The following is a 766-nucleotide window of genomic DNA, read 5'->3' as shown; positions in this document are numbered from 1 at the left end:
TTAACCCTTTTATTATAGTGTACTGGTCAGTCTTATGTGAATAAAATTCTTCTCACCTAGGACCTGTCTCTCACCTGAAGAAGAAACATGGCATGAATTGAGTTGGTCTGCATCCTTTGTTTTCCAACCATTTTTTCCTTCATTATTTTATTTTTTATTTTTAAATTTATTTTTATTTAGAGACAGGGTCTCCTATGTTGGCCAGGCTGGTCTCGAACTTTTGGCCTCAAGCAATTCTCCTGCCTCAGCCTCCAGAGTAGCTGGGATTACAGGCGTGAGTCACAGTGCCTGGCTTTCCTCCTAATTTTAAATAATTGTATTTTTTCCTTTAGCTGTCATCACACAGACCAAGTACCAATCACACCCAGCAGAAAATGGACCGTTTGGAATTCAATGATTTTGCAATCTTGAATTTCATGGAAGGCCAGAGGTGTGGTTCAGGGATAGGAAGGGGTAGGGAAGGACAGGAACACACACGCCTCAGCGGTTTCTTTCAGATAAGGTTTGTGAGCCTTGACATACACTGAAACTCCTTCCATTCCCATCCTTGAAAAAATCTGGGCTTTCATCAGTATTTCTTTTTAAATATTAATTTTTATGGGACCGTAGTAGGTGTATCTATTTATGGGGTACATGAGATATTTTGATACAGGCACACAATGTGTAATAATCACATCAGGGTAAACGGGGTATCCATCACCTCAATCATTTATCATTTCTTTGTGTTCTTTCATCATTATCTCTATGCTCAAAGCACAAGATGATT

Source organism: Macaca fascicularis, chromosome 9, assembly GCF_037993035.2.
Source record: "Macaca fascicularis isolate 582-1 chromosome 9, T2T-MFA8v1.1".
In the NCBI taxonomy this organism is placed as follows: domain Eukaryota; kingdom Metazoa; phylum Chordata; class Mammalia; order Primates; family Cercopithecidae; genus Macaca; species Macaca fascicularis.
The sequence above is the reverse complement of the archived record's forward strand: the minus strand, read 5'-3'. Positions refer to the sequence as shown.